The 20,414-nt window shown below is 47.2% G+C and overlaps 1 protein-coding gene across 2 annotated transcripts in view; it reads left to right on the top strand.

Moving 5' to 3' along the window:
• The first annotated feature begins 1,738 nt into the window (after positions 1-1,738).
• The window catches only part of DIS3L2 (DIS3 like 3'-5' exoribonuclease 2), a 294,286-nt gene continuing 275,610 nt past the window's right edge, over positions 1,739-20,414 (top strand). For both annotated transcript variants that reach the window (XR_012779398.1, XM_075530268.1), the window contains exon 1: positions 1,739-1,910. The gene's annotated coding sequence lies outside the window, so the exon portion shown is untranslated. The remainder of the gene's footprint in view (positions 1,911-20,414) is intronic.

Raw genomic sequence — 20,414 nt, 5'->3', positions numbered from 1 at the left:
TTAGTGCCATGTATCTTGTCAGTAGAGAATCTCCAAGGGGTGAGCAGAGAGATAGTGTCTCCTGCCTGCAAGAAGGAATACAGGAGTTCCCAGAATTCTCAGAAGACCATGCCCACACAGAGGCCTCATTGGCTATGACCCCATTGACAGACTAGACTCCACACCTTCACTCTTAATCCTCTCAAGTCCCAAATTGACACCAGATTATGTAACTTCCACAAGGGTCTTCTTTTTCACTAACCTTCCGCTCTATCAAGTATAATGTCCTTCTCCAGGGACTGGGGGAGTAAGAAAGAAGTCTTGCTTTTAAGAGCACTCTGCCTGTAATTCTTCCAAGGCGGATTAGTTTGTTCTGGCAGTCCATGGTACTTTCACTGTTCTTCACCCACACCATAATTCAAATGCATTTCCTTGAAGGTCTTCCTTATCCATTTTCCCGCTTTCATAGGCGTATGCTGTTGCTAGGTGCCACCCAGTCTGCTCTGACTCATATCAACCCGTATGTACAACACAACAGGGACACCACACTGCGCAGTCCTTCCTCATCCTCACAGGTATTCTTAGTTTGAGCCTTTGGTGTAACTGTTAGGTTGTTAGAACAGGGCCCAGGGTGTCCACTGGGTATGCTCAGAGATTTGGACTCTGGGACAGGAAGGGATAGTGTTCCTAGGTGGGGTGGTACACCTGGATTTGCCCCCATCCAGGCCAGGCGAACTTAATTCAGCCAATGTGGTCAACCAGCTGAGGGCCTGAAATGGGCAGAATCCAGAAGCTTCAGCAGGCTTCCCCCACCCCCTTTTTTCTCAAGCTGCTTCTCAGTGAGACATTGGGGGAATTTCCCCTGGTCTCAGGACTCCAAGTGCGGATGTGAAGTGCCCTGCGGGCGCCTGTGTAAAACCTGAAACTTCTGTCCTTTATAAAACTCACTTGGATCACAATCCAGGCTTCCGGAGGCATTCAGAAAAAAACAAAACAACTTACTGCCATTGTGCGGATTCCAACAAGAGGGTCCCTATCGTTGTAGGAGATACCAAATATACCATGACAATGCTTTAGGAAAACATTATTCCAAAGTATGGAACAAATGATGGTGGGCACATTCACTGGGCATCCTCAAGCCACCGTCGACTTTGACACAGTTGTTTCTGAATTTTGCTTTTTCGAAGGTCATCCCTCGTCCCTTTTTCTGCCCGGCAGTTGACACGGGCCCACCACCTCGGCTGCTGTTCTTTCGTTTCTTTCTCAATGTGGAGCCTCTGCGGACGGTTCCTCTCCTGGTTCCCTGCGTTCCATCTCTTCTCCTGCGCACACTTCCGGGAGTAGGTGTGAACTCGGGAACACTCAGCGGAATGGGGGTCTCACCGTGCCCACTCTTCCCGGAGACGCTCTTCGCTGGCCTTTCCCACCCGTCTCTGGGCCGGTCCTGGCCGCTGGCCTTGCTCTCCCGCCCGGCGGGGCATCCCGAGCAGCAGGCGCCCAACAAAGGCGTGCGTGGAGCAAAAGCCAGAGTAAGAAGGGGCCCGCGAGGAACGCGCGGCACCATCGGGGGCATGAGGCGCCGAGGCGTCCGCTTGGGCACGGGGCTGTGGGCGGCGGCGGCGGCGTGAGGAAGGCTCCGCGGTGGGCGCTGCAGGGGCCGCAGCCGGCCGAGCCGGGCGGGAAGGGCCCCCAGCCCGGAGCCCCGGTCGTATCTTGAGCGGCTCCCGCCGAGCGAGGCCGCGGGCACCACGGCGGCCAGGCGCCGGCCTCCCTTTCCGGCCGCGGCGGAGAAACGGCCGACCACCGCCCGCGCGCTGCGCGTTTGGCCGCAGCCAGCCACCGTCGCCGGCCCAGCGCCGCGCCCGTGACCCGGAAGCGCATCCCCCTAGCAACCGCGGGAGCACGCCGGAGCCAGCCGCCCGAGAGCCGCGGTGAGCCTCCCCTCCCCCGCCGCACGCCCCATCGGGGCCCCTCCGCGGGCCGCCCCGGCCCGGCCTCGGGACCCCCGCCGCGTCACACTGGGTCCCACGGGGCGGGCGCCCTCGGGCTGCAGCGGCACGCCCTGCTGCGGCGTCGTGCCTGTCAGGCACCCTGCCCGCTCCCGGCCGGCCGGCCCTCCGTCGCGGCCCCGAGAGGGGCGCGTTGAGGGAGGCCAGCGTCAAAGCGGCTGTGACTGGACGCGCCCCCAGGCCCAGGCCCCCCGGGGACGCGCGCTCGTGGGTCCCCGGGGGCGGGGATGGGCTCGCGCTTCGTGACAATGCTTGACATTTCTCTGCTGCTCCGCGCCTCCCCAAGCAGTGCACCTCATCTGCTTGGTCGGCCCTGGAGAGTCCTAGCGTTGCTCATGTTGACGCCCCGATCCCGGGGATTTAGCGTGACAGCCGCGAGTAATGTGTGGTTTTAGGTGTTCAGGAGCTTGGATTCTGTGCCTTCCAGTTTCCAACAGAAAGAACTCTCCCTAGGACTGGCAAGTGACTCTTGAAATACGGCTGAGGACAAGAGGGGCAGACGCTGCTTAACTCTGATTGGCATTTGAAAAGACTTAAAGCCTTCCTTAATTGAGTTTGGATGAAAGGAGTGACCAGGGTAAATTGTAAACCTCATTTGAGTCTTGCTGGCTAAGGACTTTAGATTTAAGCCACTGATGGCTGATGAAACAGAAACAGGGGACTCGGGTAATCTTTGAGAATAAGGTGCAGGGTGTGAGGCACCAGAGCCCCTCACTGAGACATCTCTAGTTGCATTTCTGTTCATTAAGTAGTTTTGAGCCCCCTCGGTGCTTGAATCGCCCGGAAGGGTGTGGAAGAAAGAGAAGGTGGCACACCTTGGATCACGAGGAAGACAGCCGACATCATGTGGTTATGTGGAAACTCTGGGCAGACTGGAGCAATCAGTCCAAGCTGGAGTTTTCCAGGGAGATGTTGATGGATTATGTTGAGCCTGATTTGTTGTCAAAGTTTAGACACGCAATGTCTTTGTGCCGGGTTGTTGTTGGGTGCCTTTGATTCGGTTCCTACCCACAGGGAACAAAACCCTGCCCGGTCCTGCACCATCCCCACAGGGGTTCTGTTTGAGTCCATTATTGCAGCCTCTGTGTCAATCCTCTTCCTCTTTTTCACTGACGACCTCTGCTTTACCAAGCACAGTATCCTTCTCCAGAGACTGACTTCGCTTGATAACGTGTCCAAAGTATGGGAAGCGGAGTCTTGGCATCCTGGTTTCTAAGGAGCATTCTGGCGCTTCTGGTACTCCACCATATTTTCAACCTTCTTTAGCACCACACTGCAGACGCTTCAGGTCTTCTCGGTCTGTCTTGTATTGGAGAAGACACCCAAATAAAACCAAGCACACTGCCATAGCTCGATTCTAACCCCGAGCGACCCTATAGGACAGAGTCGAACTACTCCTTAGGGTTTCAGAGATGTTAAATCTTAACAGGGCCGTACAGCTTCTTTCTCCCACAGAGAGCCTGGCGGGTTTGATTCTCTGACTTTGCAGTGAGCAGCCCATTATTTATATATCCTCAGGGGTTTGGGAAATGGTCCTGTCTGACATTTTGAGGCCCTCCTTTAAAGCTCTCAAAGCTCCCTGGAAGGAATCTCGCTTCAATGATTAAACGCTTGGCTACTAAATGAAAGGCGGACAGTTGGGACCTACCCAGCTGCTCTGAGCTAGAAAGACCTAACTACCTGTTGTAAAGGATTGCAGCCTAGAAAACTCTATGGGGCAGTTCTACTCTGTCATAATGAGTCTCTGTAAGTTGGAATCTCCTGACATGGCCTAACAATAGGAAGTTCAATTGATTATGGAATCAATATTTCTTTGAAATACTAGTAGCACACATCTGTCTAGCAGTTTTCCTCTTTGAGATCTAAAATAATATGGCTAATAGTGAGGGACTTTGCTACTTAGTGAGGGAGCCCTGGTAGTGCATGGATTAAGTGGTGGACAGCTAACTGCAAGGTGGATGGTTCAACCCCACCAGCTGTTCTGCAGGGAAAAAATGAGGCTGTCTCAGAAACCCCGAGGATCAGTTCTACTCCGCCCCACTCTAGAGTCACTGAGTGAGTTGACACGTTTTGTTTGTTACTGCAATTGATTTTATGCATGCATCAGACACCAAAGTTCAAATAGGGTTAAGGACCTGTTCTATACTTATACCTTGTGAAGTGCAGCAATTTGACAGATATTTCTTACATAGCAGACATGGTATCAGAAAATACCAGACACTTACATAACTAACACCCAGTAGCACTGCTTTATCTGTGGCACGTGCACGTCTGTGTCTATCTGTTTAGCTTGTCAGCCTTTGATGTCTCCATTGACCTAGAGAGAAAGAATGGCCAGGAAAATTTACATAGATGGTCAACCTGACTCATTTTTGTTTTGTTTTGTTTTGAATGCATCCTCCAACAACAATGTGTGATGATGAACATGTAAGGTAGTCGAGAGGCGCCAGAGACCAAATCAGTCGAATTAGAGCTGCCTGGGTAAAGTCCAGCCTGGGTAAAGTCCCACAGTCCACAGTGTCTGGGCCGGGGAGTTGCACCCCAGGCTCCAGCGGTGGTGCTTATATGGCCAGAGAACATGTGACTGGGCTGTTTTGAGTCCATATAAGGTAAAGTAGTCAGGGATTGGGAGATACAGGTATGTCCCGGTTTCTGGAATGTAAGGTGTCTTCCTGGTTCCGGGTGTACTTGTGCAGGGTGCAGAGTGGTGGGCCAAGAACAAAGTGAGCACTGAGCCAAACTGGCTGTGAACAAAATGGTCTGTGAGCGAAACGGGCCGTGAGTAAAAGAAAAAAACTTGCAAAGCTGCTGACAGGTTACATAGCCAGCTCTGGTCAGCTCCACAGGTGTGTGTTGGAGATTCAAGGCCACTTGCTGCTAGTTGTGTCAGCTAGCTCTGGTCAGCTCCCACACGGGTGGGGGAGATTCAAGGTCACTTGCTGCTAGAAGCCAGCCTGGCATTGATCCGGCCATATAGAACACACTCTTAAGACTATTTAAGGTGCTTTGTTGCTTCTGGTATGTTGCTGGTAGATGCTTGGGGTTGGTTCTTACTCATAGTGACTTTGTGTATAACGAATGGAGTGAAACACTGCCCAGTGTTTATACGTCTGTTATTGTTAGCAGGAGCCATTGAGACAGTTCTGACTCACATCAACCGACATCCCCTGTGACAACAGTGAGAACCCTGCCCAGTCCTGGGCCATCTCACGGTCATAGCTATGTTTGAGCCCATTGTTACAGCCTGTGTGTCAGTCCCTTCTCTTTTTTGCTGGCCCTTTACTTTACCAAGCGTGATGTCTTTCTATTCACTCGCTCAGCAGATATTTGCACGTTTACTTAGTACTAGGCATTGTTGCTTGGTGTTGGAAATGAGCTCCCTGCCCTCAACTTGCTTACTCTTGGGAAAGAGAATGATAGTGGAATGATCACCTGAGGGCAGAACTGCAGTCTCTAGAGTTTTAGTTAGGGAGGTTGCAGAAGGGACACTGACGGAAGATCTGAAGGATACCCAGGGAGGGCAAGAGAGTACCAACCCACCCAGCCAGAGCAGAGGTGCTGTGACTCCAGGCTCTCGGGAGAGGACCAGGGACTGAGCGCTGCTGAATGGAGCAGAAGAGGGTGGAAGAATCTTGTGGGAGAGGAGCCTGAGTAATGGGCAAGGGCCAGATAGTGTTGGGCCTCGTGGCCAGGTTTAGGAGTTTTTTTTCATCCCGAGAGTAAAGGGTTTCTTGTGTAGGATTTTCCGTAGGGGCTTAGGCTTAGACTGTGGGCAGAGATGCCATCTTTAGAGTGTCTGAACAGCCTGCTGCTCGTCTTCCTTTTGCTTGTATTAGTCTCGACTTGGTATCTGTGTTGGGCAGGGTCATCTAGAGAGGCAGAACCAGTGACACATGCGCTTATATTAAGAACACGGCTCGCCCAGTTACAGGAGTGGCAAAGTCCAGTCCTGTGCTAAGGATGTGGGTCGGGTGTTGAGTTGGAGGCTTCTGACCTGTGTGGCTTCAGGGCTGGAAAACAGAAAGGACAGAAACATCGTAGGCTGCAGAGGCATATGAATTCAAAGTCAGCAGGTCAGGCTTGTGACTGGAGAGGGAAATGAATCCAAAGTCAGCCAGCCCGATGGCAGGCCACAGAGCGCTCCGCAGATAGGCATGCCATAGGGCAGACTGTTGGCCCAAGTCCAAAGCACTGGGGGTTGCTGAGCCAGACGCAGCTCCCACAGTATGCATTTATATTGGAATTAGGCCACACCCCCACGGAAATGTCCTCTTCATTGCATCAGGGTGTGACTTGGGTAAGAGTTGCACCCCTTCCTCGGCCTCTCCCAGCTGCTCCGCTGCTCCCAGTAGTCCATAGTGGAGTTGGTCACATCATGGAAGATCACTCTTGTTAGTTGCAACTCCTAGCGACCCTGTGTACAACAAAATGAGACGCTGTGCGGCCCTGTGCCATCTTCACTGTTGTTCGTATGTTTAAATCCATTGTTGCAGCCACTGTCAGTCCATCTCATAGAGGGCTTTCCTCTTTGCCAAGCACGATTTCATTCTCCAAAGACTGCACTTTCCTGATGACATATATGAAATACGTGAGATGAAGTCTGTCCTGATAACATACAAAGTATGATGAAGTTTCGCCATCCTTGCCTCTAAGCACCATTCTAGCTGGGTGTACTTCTTTCAAGATAGTCCAGGTGTCCTCAAACTACAGACCGCAGACCACATGCAGCCCACTGAGGACATTTATCCGGGCCGCCGGGTGTTTTAGCTCTGTTTGGTTTTTTTATTTCAAAATAAGATATGTATAGTGTGCACAGAAATTTGTTCATAGATTTTTTTAGAACTATAGTCCGGCCCTCCAAGAGGTCTAAGGGACAGTGAACTGGCCCCCTGCTTAAAAAGTTTGAAGATCGCTTGGTTAGTCTTTTTAGCAGTCTTGGCTAATACCTTGGTTCAATTGCATCAATTCTTCTTTGGTCTTTCTCATTCAATCGAAAGTACCTTGGCTTGGGTCAGGCACACCTTTGTCCACAAAGTAACATCCTTGCTTATCAACCTTTCAAAGAGGTTTTGTGCAGCGCATTTACCCAGTGTAATGCACCGTTTGATCTCTTGACTGCTCTTTCATGAGCATTGATTGTGGATCCAAGCAAAATAAAATCCCCGACAATTTCAATTTTCCTTCCTTTATCATGATGTCCCCCATTGGTGCACTCGGAGGCCTTTGTTCTTCTCTGTGGCGAGTTGTAATCTGAACTGAAGGCTGCAATCCTTGATCTTCATCACCAAGTGCTTCAAGTCTTCTTCATTTCAGCAAGCAAGGTGATGTTATCTGCATACTGCAGATTATTAAAGTAAGATTTCCTCCAATCCTGATGCTGCATTCCTTTTCAGCTAATTGATTGTTTTCTCAGCATACACATTGAATAAGTATGGAGAGAGGATTGTATCCTAACACACACTTCCTGATTTTAAACCATACTGTGTTCCCTGTTTGCACAAATACCTCTAGGTGCAGGTTCTACATGAACACAATTAAGTGTTTTGGAATTCCCATTCTTCTCAAGGCATTCCATAGTTTGTTAAGATCCACCCAGTTGAATGCCTTAGCATGGTCAGTAAAACATAAGTAAACATCTTTCTGGTATTCCATCTGACATCAGTAACTATAGCCCTTGTTTCACATCATCTGAATCTGGCCTGAACCACTTGCAGCTCCCAGTCAATATATTGCTGCAACCACTGTTGGACGATCTTCAGCAAAAACATTATTTGCATATGATATGAGTGATATTGTTCTATCATTTGCACATTCTTTTGGGTCACCTTTATTTGGAATGGGAACTTACTGTATATACTTGAGTTTAAGCTGACCCGAATATTAGCCGAGGCACCCAATTTTACCACAAAAACTGCATTAAAAATGTGCTGAAAAACTCGGCTTATACATGAGTATATACGGTATATGGATCTCTTCCAGTCTGTTGGACAAGTACCTCTAAGGGATTACTAGGCTTCAATTGCCAAACCACTGAGCATCCTAGGCCAGTGAAGCTGATACACAATCTAACTCTCACTCTTCATTTCAGCATATACTTTCTGTATGTTGCGGTCAAGGAAGTTTCTTGGTCCCAATAACAAGATATACTACCTTCCTGCTCCCTCCCTGTGATCTCTTACCCTCTCCTATCGATCCTGGAAATGCTCCCCTTTCTTAGACCCTGTTCACTTCTCGTTTTGGAATTTGTCAAAGACCCTGAGTTGCAGTGACTTTAGAAATCACCGTTTAGCCCGCTGATCGTTCACGCAAGAAAACGGAGTCCCGAACACTTCCACGAGTCACTCGAGGACAGACATGGAGTGAGCGGCTTGGGGCAGAGTGGGGACGGGAGTCTTGGACCCTTTATGGCAGGTGCGTTTTCTCTCAATTTGCTTACAAATTGTCTTGTTTTGTTTAGTTGGATCACATGCACCTCTGGGGCAGAAACACCAGTTTCCAGATCTCTGTGGTGTTGTGAGCTAGGCACTGGCCTAACTGCCTGGTTAGTGGTTCAAACCCACCCACTGCTCTGTGGGACAAAGACGAGACTGGCTGCTACCATACTGTGTCTTGGAGTCCATTTATTCTCACCTTTACTGATTGATTGATTGGTAGCATATTTTCTTGCTAGGTCTTCTTCAGTTCTAATTCATTAGTACTTGTGCTTGGATTGTCTATTGTGTAAGACGTCTTGTTCATAAAATTCCTTCCTGAGAAGTCATCATACTTCATGCTAATTCATTTATGGATTGTCTCAGCAGTTGGCTCTCCATACCCAGAGTATCCCACTTCCTCAGGCATCCAGGGTCACTGTGGAGTCATAGGCTGTGCTAGTGAAGGGGAGGGGGAGGGCATGTGGCTTTGCCCTGGAACTGACACAGCTGCCCGCCGCATGCCAGTTTGGGTCTGACACTGTCAATGGTAAGTGCAGCTCCAGTCTTCGTATCTTAGAGGAATTGGAAGTTGAACTTCTTTTATTGTATTTGCAGGCAGTTAAAAAAAATTGGGTGGGAGGGGAAAGAGTTCCCTATTTACTTCCCAGTCTTCTTCCTGCACTGCTTGTATTGGTCTCCAGCAAACCCACTACACCGTGGAGGTCTGGTCACTGCCATCTTAGCCAGCGTTTCCTGCAGTGGTTGCAAGTGGTTCTGTGCCCAGGACTTCCGATCAAAGGGGGTCTGGCCCTTTGTTCTATGCCCTCCCCAACCCACCCCACCTGTCTCTTCTTAATGCAACTTCAAGAACAAATGATGCAAATCAAGAATTTTGCTAACTCCCAACAGGTGACCACTTAAAAGAACACCATTGAACCAGGCAGAGCCTCCCAGTGGCAAAGACTGAGTAGACTCAAATGACAAAGGATCTTGTCACTTTAAAAAAAATCATTTTATTGGGGGCTTGTTTAATTCTTATCACAATCCATACATCCATCCAATGTCTCAAGCACATTTGTACACGTTTGCCATCATTTTCAAAGCATTTTTTTTTTCTACTTGAGCCCTTGGTATTAGCTCCTCATTTCCCCCCTCCCTTCCCCTCTCTCCCTCCCTCATGAACCCTAGATAGTTTATAAATTATTATTATTTTTCCATGTCTTGCACTGTCCAATGTGTCCTTTTACCCCCTTGTCTGTTGTCCATCCCCCTGGGAGGGGGTTATAGTAGGTCATTGTGATCAGTTCCCCCTTTCTCTTCCTACCTTCCCCTTCCCCTCTTGGTATCGCTACTGTCAATATTGGTCCTGAGGAGTTTATCTGTCCTATATTCCCTATGTTTCCAGCTCTTATCTGTAGCCATGTACATGCTCTGGTCTAGCCAGATATGTAAGGTAGAATTAGGGTCATGATAGTTGGGGGGAGGAAGCATTAAAGGACCAGAGAAAAGCTGTATGTTTCATTGGTGTTATACTGCACACTGACTGGTCAGTCTTCTCCCCATGACCCTTTTGTAAGGGGATGTCTAATTGTTTACAGATTGGCTTTGGACCTCTACTTCACACCCCCGCCCCCATTCACATTATGACTTTTTGCTCTGGGTCTTTGATGCCTGATACCCGATCCCATTGACACCTCATGATCACACAGAGTTGTGTGCTTCTTCCATGTGGGCTTAGTTGTTTCTCAACTAGATGGCCGTTTGTTTATCTTCAAGCCTTAAGACCTCAGACTATATCTTTTGATAGCTGGGCACCATCAGCTTTTTTCACCATATTTGCTATGCACCCACTTTGTCTTTAGCAATCTTGTCGGGAAGGTGAGCATCACAGAGTGCTGGATTATTAGAACAAAGTGTTCTTGTGTTGAGGGAGTGCTTGAGTAGAGGCCCAATGTCCATCTGCTTCCTTAATACTACACTTATAAATATATGTACCTAGATCTATTTCCCCATCGTCATATATAAATATATTTACATATGTACATGCCAATATTTAGATCTCTATAAATGCCCTTTGCCTCCTAGTTCTTTCCTCGGTTTCCTTTTACTTTTCTCTTGTCCCACTATCATGTTCAGCCTTCCATTGCGTTTCATTCAGTCATTCCTCTTGGTTACATTGCCCTTGATCAAGCCCTACCAGGCCTCCTACACCCTCCTCACCACCAATTTTCAGTCACTTGTTGCTCCCTTGTCCCTGGGTTTGTTAACACTGCTTCCTTTCCCCACCTCCCTCTCTCCCATGTCCCCCTGGAACTGTCCTGTTGTTCCCTCCACTTGTTTATACCGCCTAGCCCATCCAGATAGACATGGAGCGGCAACAATATGCACAAACACAAGACCGAGCACAACAAAGTAACAATAGAAAATAAAACAATAGCTACAACAACAACCACAAAAAGGAAATGACCAAAAAAAGCCTATAAATAGTTCAAGGTCTATTTGTTTTCCAGTTGAGTGTGATGAGGCCCCACGCCCTGGCCCCACAGCCTATTTTTGGTGTTCCCTGGGGACTTCATTGCTCTGCTCCTCTTGCTGCTCTGTTGCATGCCCCCAGTGTCTTGCCTCAGTGTGGTGGGGTCAGATTGGGCATAATTCCCTCTGTGTGTCTCCAGTGTGATTCCCTGTGGAGCTATGGGTCAGTGAGAAACGTCGTGTCTTGTGGTGGGGCCGGCCCTATGGTCCTCTGTGCATTGGCTGCTCTGAGCAGGAATATTGATTGTCCTCAGGGCTTGGTGGGCCAGGATGTGCTTCACTCTTTTTTCCTCCCCTCTCGTTTGCTCCTGTGTGCTGTGATCAGACTCATCCTCACCTTGAGCTGTAGCTTCAGTGCAGTCCTCTGAGATGAATTCTTCTGGGGGGAGAGAAGGGCTGTCCACTTAGTTGGTAATGGGGCCGGCCCCTCAGCCCTCTCTATTGGCTCCCTGCTTCATGCCAGTGGGTTGCATTCTTGTCTTGGCACACCGGGTTGAAGTCTGCTCCCTCTTTCCCTGTCGGGGTATAAATAACACCTTCCCCTTGGTTGGGTTAGTAGCCCTGCTGGATCTTGACACTTTTTACATAAAATTTGCCTTTCCCTCCCTACCTGCCACATGTATTTGAACTTAACATTATTTGTTTGAATGGCGTGTTGAGGATTTTTGTGTGTGATGAAAATAGACCCAGGAAACTCTTCATCAATTCAGCGGGTCTGGCCCCATCCTTGATGCTGGGCGACCCTTGATCTTTCCAGATGTTCCCACACCTCTCGCAGCAGCGGCTTACTGTGCCCCCTGCTCCCCTGCTCCCCTGCCCCCTCTGCCCCCCCTGCCCCCTCTGCCCCTCTGCCCCCTCTGCCCCCCTGCCCCCCTGCTAGCTAACCATGTTGGTTTTGACCAGTGAGGGGGTTTCCAAAAGGTTGTGGGCAATTTCAGCCGACTTTTAATTTTTTTACAGTTTTATTGATCTATCATTCATCCATCCATACAATTCATTAGTTTAAATATAGTTTTAAAAGTTAGTGTAACACCGCCATCAGCTTTAGGCGTTGTCTTTTGACTCCATTTTTCTGTGAGCTTTTTGAAGCCCCTTGTATTTGCCTATTTCAGGTAAGTGAGATCATCCAGTGTTGGCCCCTTTGTGACTGACTGACGTCTCTGAGCACGATGCTTTCTAGGTTTGCCCATGTGGTAGCATGCATCTGAGTTTCGCTTAGTAATAGTCCACTGCACGGAAGGACCACGTTCTGCTTATCCATTCAGCTGTTCATGGGCTTTTGGCGAGGTAATCTCCATCTTTCAGTAGCAGTGAGCGCTGGTCTGCAGGGTCCTGTCTGTGCTACATTGGGGATTGCTGGGTCAGATGGTAGTCCTGTGCTCAGCTTTCCAAGAACCACCAAACTGTCCTCCGCAGGGGCTGTGCCATGTCACATGCCCACTCGCCATGGAGGTGGGATCCTGTTTCTTCACAGGCTTGCCAACGTCTCTCGTTTTCTTTCGACTGGTCCTTGCTCTTCTAGGGAGTGGTTTTGATTCAATCGCCCTATGGTGAATGACGTGTATGGTGAAGGATGTGTATGGTGAATGACGTGTATGGTGAACGCCGTGGCATAGAGTTCACCTGCCTGTTGGCCCTTTGAATATTCTCTTTGGTGACAGGTCTGAGTTGCGTGTCCTTTTTATTGCTAAGGTGTTTGTTGTTTTCAGTTGTAAATGATATTAAATACTGAGTGCAAGCTGTACAGAGAAACGGGCCTCGTGACCAGTGACCACCGAAGGTCTCTGTGCCCATGGCTAATTTACCCTGGCCGTCCAGACTCAGCAGTCCCCTACTGGTTTTATGTTTTAATACTTGAACCAAGTGGCTTGCATTCTTTATCGTTGAATTTTGACTAGTTTGGGAGTTTATAGAACGGAATAAAAGGCAGGTGTTTCCCTGCGATTTGCTGGCCTCACTGTCACACTGTATCCTTGCTGAAGAGGCGCCCTGGTGGCATAGTGGTTAAGTGCATCGGCCCCCAGGAGAAAAGGCCTCCCTCCAGGGAGCTGTGAGGGTGGCGCTACCATGTCCTAAGGGGCGCCGTGAGGCAGAGGCCTTCTTTTTAATCATTTTACTGGGGCTCGTATAGCGCTTATCACAATCCATCCATCCATCCATCCATCCGTCCTGTCAAACACATTTGTGCATTTGTTGTCATTATCATTTAAAAAACATTTCCTTTCTACTTGATCCCTTGGTATCAGCTCCTCAATTTTTTTCCTATCCCCCCCACCCTTCCTCACAAATCCTTGATAATTTATACATTGTTATTATTTTTTCATGTCTTATGCTGACCAATGTCTCCCTCCACCCACTTCTCTGTTGTTCATCCCCCTGAGGGGGGTGGGGTTATATGTAGATCATTGTGATCCGTTACCCCTTTCTCCTCCCACCTTCCCCTCCCCCTCCTTGTATTGCTACTCTCATTATTGGTCCTGAGGGGTTCATCTGTCCTGGATTCCCTGTGTTTCCAACTCTTATCTGTACCAGTATGCATCCTCTGGTCTAGTGAGATTTGTAAGGTAGACTTGGGGTAATGATTGTGGGGCGAGGAAGCATTAAAGAACGAGAGGAAAGTTGTATGGTTCATCATTGCTACCCTGCACCCTGGCTGGCGAGTCAGAGGCCTTCTGATGACATACAATAACAACCACGTTCCTGCTGTGGTGTTTGCTCAGGCTCCATCTCGCAACTAGTTAGTATGCTGTTGGTGTTGACTGTTAGTAGGTGATACATTTTATCCAGTGCTTTGTTGGACATTTGTTTAAAAAGTTCCTGGAGGTCACCCATCTTTGTTATTAGTAGTAAATGAGCCTGCTCATAAGAATCAACCTGGATTGCTATCTTCAAAATACTGCTGGGATAGAGTTTATTTAGGGTTTGCATCTCTGTCATCAGTAAGATTGACCTGTAGGACTCTTTTGTATGTGCTGTCCTTGTCTGGTTTTGTGATTGGGAATGCATTTCACTTGTACCATGTCAGGGAGTGAGGACATGATGCAGGGGCCAGGTCTGACTGACTTCAGCTACACAAGGGAGGAGAACCCAACTTCCCATCTGCCCAAGGATGTTTCCTACGAGGCAGCGGTCAGACGTGGCTCTGTGCTCCAGTCTTCCTTATTGTATTGTGACACCAACTGTCCTTCCCTATTTCTGACACTCTATGTCTCGTCTGGATTCAATCATTATTGCAATGGCCACACAGAAGTCACAGACAATACTCAACAATTATGGGTTTATTAGGGAACTCAGTAGGGCACAAGTCAGGTTCAGAAAACATTAAGCATACAGTTCTTTTTTCCACAGTGCCTCTGATCATCCATGATGCAGGCAACATTTTTCTCAGGTCCTCAGCTTCTTAGCCACATCATTCTGTGGCTTTTGCCCTGTTGGAGCAAGTATTACAAAGCTCCTTTAGCTCTGATATGTGCCCAATCAGCACTCCACTCTGAAACCAGTTTACTTGTTCTGTGCACTGGGAAGCCCTTAGCCCTGCCTCATGGTTCTTGCTCTATCCCATGGCCTCCACGATGCTCCTTTGCTGTCTGCCTGATGGACCAATCCCTACACCATATTTGCATGATGTCACTTGGTCATTTGGTGGGAGTTAGACCATGGATAGAAGAGTCATACCAAGTCATTTCACTTCGCCGCAGGGACTTTTTACTGTGCTTTGTAACAGCTTGGTGTTTGGTGCTGTTGAGTTGGTTCTGACTTACAATTACTCTGTGTGCAGCAGAAGGAAACACTACTGGGCATGCGTCACCTGCACAGTTGTGTTTATGTTTGAGCTCATTGTTGCAGCCACTGTGTTGAGGATTTTCCTCCTTCTCGCTGCCCTTCTGTTTTACCAAGCATGATGTCCTTTTCCAAGGTCTGGCCCATCCTGATAACAGGTTCAAGATGTACTTTGGACAGCCCACCACCCTTGCCTCTAAGGAGCATTCCGGTTGTACTTCTTCCAAGACGGATCTGTTTGTTCTTTTGGCAGTCCATGTTACTTTCAATATTCTTTGCCAGCACTATAGTTCAAATGCAACCATTTTTCTTTGATCTTCCTGTTCAATGTTCAACTTTCACATGCTTGTGAGATGACTGAAAATAATAGTTTACTAACATGATAAATAAAGTAGTTGGCTTTAAATATGTTTATGATATGATTTGGGAACTCCAGTGGTGTAGTGGGTTATGAGTTGGCCTACTAACTCAAGGTGAGCAGTTTGAAACTACCAACCATCCGTGGAGCGGGTTGGGGGGAAGAAGAGATTTTCTACTCCTATAAAGATTTACAGTCTCTCCTCTAGTTCTTGAATGCTTCCTCTCCCCCACTATCATGACCCCAATTTTACCTTTCAAATCTGGCTAGACCAGAGCATGTACACAGTACAGATGAGAGCTGGAAACACAGGGAATCCAGGACAGATAAACCCCTCAGGACCAATATTGAGAATATCAATACCAGGAGGATGGAGGGAAGGTGGAAGGAGAAAGGGGTAACAGATCACAATGATGTACCTATAACCCACTCTCAGGGGGAAGAACAACAGAAAAGTGGGTGAAGGGAGACATCGGTCAGTATAAGACATGAAAAATTAATAATTTATAAATTATCAAGGGTTCATGAGGGAGGGGAGGGTGCATGTGTGTGTGGGGGAAGGTTAAAAAATGAGAAGCTGATACCAAAGACTCAAGTAGAAAGAAAATGTTTTGAGAATGATGATGGCTGTAAATGTACAAATGTGCTTGACACAATGGATGTATGTATGGATTGTGATAAGAGTTGTACGAGCACCCCCCCCCCAAAAAAAAAGATTTATAGTCTCAGAAGTGCACAGTCCTGTAGTATCTTGAGTTGCAATTGACTCGATAGTGGTGAGTTTGAGTTTTGAGTAGGATCTACTTCTGTCCGCCCAAGGGAGCCTGGTGGTGTAGTGGGCAGATCAAGAGTTTGAGACCACCAGCCGCTCTGAGGGAGAATGATGGGACTTTCGACTCCCCTCAAGAGGTACAGTCTGGGAACCCCCAGGGCAGTTCTAGCCTCCCCTAGACGGTTGCTGTGTGTCAGCAAGGACTTGACGGCAGGGAGTTTGGTTCTTTGGATGGCTGAGGAGGGGTTGTTCTGAGCCGGACTGCAGCTTTCCTTCATTGCCTTTGCTCAAACCTCCCAGAGAACTTGCTTTATGAAAAAGCACCGTTATTTTTACTGCTAAGTCTCAAGAGACCTTGTTCCATCATCACTGAGGTTTTTTTTTTTTTAATGCATATGTGTGTGCAGTAGTTGTTTCCTGATTACAGAAGTCAGAGTCTTGTGAGAAGTCAAAACACCAAGCATAACTAAAATATGTGCTTCACAGTGAGCAGCCCAGGACTCCTCCTTTCCAGGACTAGCGCCGTCAGTCGGCGCAGAGCTGAATCCAGGTTGCTCCGTCAGGCTGGGAGAGGCCCCACTGGACAGATGGGCTCCAGGTGCTGCTGCTCCCAGGAGCCTCCTTTCCTGTGGGCTAAGTCGGGGGTGTCCGGGAATGCCTCATGGAGACAGGTGGCGCTGAGGCCTGCTGAGGGAAGATTGGACCTAAGTCATTCGAGGTCTCTCTGAGCTGAGGAACAGAGAGCCTAGCCCCTGTCAAGATGGAAGGCAGAAGGGCGATTCTGAGCAGGAAGAAACCGTGGCTTTTCAGCCTCACAACTGGCTTAGACTTGTTCAAAGTGTTGAGGGGCCTTTGGAGTATGGTAACCGCTTTTGAACCTTGGGCTTTTAAACTGCAGGAGGAGCTGGATATGTGGAAATAGCAACCCAACAAAGAACAAATCTACTGCTCTCAGTGGGGAGGACGGAAGTCTCTCATTCTGCAGTTGTTTACTTGCCACGTGTAACACATCGCTGTGTTCTGGGGAAATTTCTGCAAAATATTGAAAATAATTATTGTGTGTGACTTATGTGAGAATTAAAAAGTACAAGAATATAACTACAACAAAGCTCTTTCTGAGACAAAATCTTCTAATTAGCTGTTTTGGGGATATAATAAAGACTACTAGTTTTTATAAATTGTATCAAGACCACCGAACTCATTCTAAGGCCATCAGTGACTGCATTGCATTTTCTATGTAGACAGTTGATCTATTTATAATTGATCATTCAGTCTAGTTTCTAATATTATGTCACTCTGTCATAGGAATGATCGATTCCTTTTAAACAAACATTGAACAATACTGAAAGAGCTGTCACATTTTTCTTATAGTTAATAGAAATATCTTTGCTGTGTTAAGATATATACTATATTTTCTGTTAGATACTTAAAAAAACCCCAAAACTTAAAAAAGCTACATCTTTCTCCCTTGGAGCAGCTGGGAGTTTGAAACTACTGCCCGTGTGGTTCGCAGCCCAACATGTGACTCACTAGGCTCCGAGGGCTCCCTTTGTCCTCTGAGCTACCTAGTAGGGCAGTTGTAAGAACTCGTGTCCTCCTCACTCAGTGCCCTCTCGCACAGTGGTAGGGCATAGACGACAGCTAGGAGGCTGACACCTTATTCCAACTTTACCAGTTTCGCTCGCACTCGCCTGTGGGTGGGTGTTTCGTACTGTGCAGTTTGCCAGCACTGTGATTCAAACACACAAATCTTCAGTCTTCCTTATTCAGCGTCCATCTTTTCTTTTTTTAATAGTTTTATTGGCACATAATCTACATATCACAATTTAATCATTGAGTCATATCAAGAAGAATTGTACAATCATCACCATTATCATTTTTAGAACATTTTTTTTCTCCCATGATTAAATTGCCTTTCAAATGAGTTGTGTAATCACATTCATTTCTAGTATTCCGCCCCTCCCGCCTTCATTGTTTGCTCCCCAGATCCCCTCACTCTTTTCCTCTACCTGCCCTCCTGCCACCACTACATCCCTTACACACTGGTAAACCCAACAAAAACAGTAAAGGGAACAAAAATAAAGTGATAAGGATAAAACAATATGAATGTCAAGATAAAGATAAAAGTAATGAGCAAGCAAGAAAAAAACCACCATAAATACTTAAAAAGCCAGGGAAGAAGTTTTTGTTTTGGAAAAAGCCAGAGATTCTTGTCCCTAGAACAAATTCAGGTTGGGTTTAGAGTGAGGTCAGGACTGGCCCAAGTATCAAGTTTGATCCAGCATAGTCAAGCTTATATTGTTCTATGTTTGATAGTAAGGCTGTTCCATACCTGTGGCTAGAGGGATCTGCCAGCAGCTTAATCTGACTAGATACTCTGCGGATGGGGGTTGGGCTCCCACTGTCCTCCACAGCCATCCATAAATTGGCTGTTCACAATTTCAGCTCTGATACTTTTCCCCTTGTTATATTTGATTTTTTTTATTGTCGTCTTTGGATTACACAACCTGGTGGTCTTCTTCCATGTGGACATAGTTGACTTCTTGCTTAGACAGCTGCTTGTTTGAATATAAGCCTTTAAGACCCAGGACACTATTCTGGTTAATAGCCGAGCACCATCTGCTTCCTTCACCTCTTTGCTGCAGCACCCTCTTCTTCAGTGATCATGTCATGAAGGCAAGAATTGAGCAGGGGTTTGTTATTAGAACTAATTGTTCTTGGATTGGGGCTAGAGTTCAGTAAGAACCCAGACTCCATCTGCTTGCCCATGGACTGTGCATGACTCAGGTTTACTTTTACGCTCATCTTATGAAAACATCAGACCCCCATAGGACCTATTACACGAACACCAGTGACAAAGCAACCAGCAAGCAAACAAGCAGAGGAAAAAAGCTAAAGGCAGGAAAATAATCTATATAAACAACAACAAAAAACACATCGTCAATCACCCCCCTGGGGTATAAGGCAGTTGCCCTGATGATATCATCAATTTTCTCAATGACAGCACTCTCGGCACTGTTAGTATGATGACTTTATGCTAGTACAGATCCACCTTGAGCTGAAGCCTATGAGTTGTTGCCCTACACAGTTTGATTTTCAGTTCTATTGAGCTCTGTTTACCCAAGCATAGGGCTTGGTGCCAGGGGGAAACTTCCTGACTCAGTTCTTCCACGTGCAGACCCCTACCTGTTCTGTCACTGCAAGGGGGTTATTGAGGGACTAAATATGTGGTGATTTCTGAGTCCCTTTACATTGGACTCCCACCACACCAGGGATTTCCCCAAAGGTCCAAGGACCACCACTTCCACAGTCCCCTCCGAATACCCCAATCCTTAGTCCAAGGGTGCAGACAGCTTTGAGGCAGGACTCAGTTCATTCAGTTGGATCTCTGTGTTAAGTCCTTCTGGTGTAGCCCCTGTGTATGCCATACTGCCTGCACAATCAGCAGCCAAGGTCATCATGCTGTTTAGTCCATGGCATGGTTCACCAAGATTGTGTAGAAATATATTCATGGAGTCTACCCAGAAATATAAAATCTAGTCTGTTGTCCCCCTAGATCCCCTGTGATCATTGTTTAGTACTCCTTCCCGATATGATGTTACTTCTCACCAGTCACCCACCACACTCATCAATAGAACTAACCGTGTCTCTTCCACAATGAGGATGTTTGGCTTTCTGGGAAGCCTCTCCTTCCATTCCTACAGGGGCCTCTGATTTGCCTCAGCTTCTCTCAGTGCCTCAAGTGGATGGTCATCTCCCATTTTCCGCCTGTTGAGGGAGTGACCACAGACAATGTGCAGTCTCTTCCTTTAAGGTGGCTCTTGTAAAGTACACAGAAGGGAGGTGATGTATGGTTCGTGGCCAGCAGGTAGCCTCCCCTTTTGTTCAGGAATTGTTCCCTAAGATTTGATTAATAGGTGCTTCTTCTTATAGTAGTAGACTCATACAATACTTGTCCTTTTGTGATTGACTTACTTCACTCAGCATAATGGTTTCCAAGTCCTTCCATGTCATGTGGTGTTTCATGTTTTCCTCGCTGTTTTTTAGGGATGTGTAGTATTCCATTGTGTGTATGTAGTTTCTTTATCTGCTGTTCCCCTGTTGGGCATTTGGGCTGCTTCCAGTTTCTTACTGTTGTGAACTGTGCTGCTATGAACACGGGAGAGCACACCTCCACTCGGATTATGTCTCCTTTCTTTAGGGTATATGCCTAATAGTAGTATTGCTGGATCATATGAATCCCCAGTTGCTTTAAGTATTTGCGTATCATTTTTCGTAGTGGATATATATATTTAAAATTCCACTAACAGTGTATATGAGATCCTATCTCTCCATATTCTTTCCAGCATTTGCTGTTTTCTTTATAAAAAATTTGGTCTAGCATTAATGGGTATAAAGTGGTATCTCATTGTGGTTTTAATTTGCATTCCCCTGATGGCTAGAGATCGTGAGCATTTTTTTCATGTTTGATAGTCATTTGTACTTCATTTTTGGTGAACTATCTGTTCATGTGTTTTCTCATTTCTTAATTGGGGCTCTTATTATTTTCATATTGAGCTGTTGTAGTGTTC

This window comes from Tenrec ecaudatus, chromosome 13, assembly GCF_050624435.1.
Source record: "Tenrec ecaudatus isolate mTenEca1 chromosome 13, mTenEca1.hap1, whole genome shotgun sequence".
NCBI lineage: Eukaryota > Metazoa > Chordata > Mammalia > Afrosoricida > Tenrecidae > Tenrec > Tenrec ecaudatus.
This window is presented reverse-complemented; position numbering and strand designations above follow the sequence as displayed.